Here is a 512-nt window from a genome sequence, read left to right on the forward strand (position 1 = left end):
TTTTGTTTTGTTTTGTTTTGTTTTTGGCAATTCCCAGGAGTTTTGCTTGGATCTTTTCAACAACTGACTTGGTCTGATCCCGGGCAATGCCAGCATAATGATCAATCTGGGTCTTGTATTTCTTATAGACAATTGGGATGCTGAAAACAAGCAGCTCACCAAGAATCAGGAGGGTGATTCCATTAAAAATGGCACCAACGTCGGTCATCAGCCACATGAACACAGCCAACTTCAAGGAGGCCACCAGATCTTCCACCACAAAGAGACAGATGATGAGCTTCAGAGCCCTGTTGACATGCACCATGGCAGCATTCATGTAATTATGGAACACTTCTGAGGACAGAGTGATGTCCAAGTCCAAGTAGGCTTTGAATGGATGGCCTTCTTCAGACTTCTGCACAGCGTGGATGACAGACGTGTATACTCTGAAGCTGATAGTGACAGACAGAAGAGCCAGGATGAGGTAAGAAACCACACTGATGACACTGAAAGCTGCCAGGGAAAGCAGCACG

The 512-nt window shown here is 45.7% G+C and overlaps 1 pseudogene across 1 annotated transcript; it reads right to left on the reverse strand.

Moving 5' to 3' along the window:
• Positions 1-16: 16 nt before the first annotated feature.
• LOC101578933 lies at positions 17-511 on the reverse strand (annotated as a pseudogene). Its single transcript, XR_001117214.2, has one exon. The product of XR_001117214.2 is annotated as a reticulon-3 pseudogene (transcript).
• Position 512: the final 1 nt, after the last annotated feature.

Source organism: Octodon degus, unplaced genomic scaffold (genome assembly GCF_000260255.1).
Source record: "Octodon degus isolate 3935 unplaced genomic scaffold, OctDeg1.0 scaffold00091, whole genome shotgun sequence".
Taxonomy (NCBI): Eukaryota; Metazoa; Chordata; class Mammalia; order Rodentia; family Octodontidae; genus Octodon; species Octodon degus.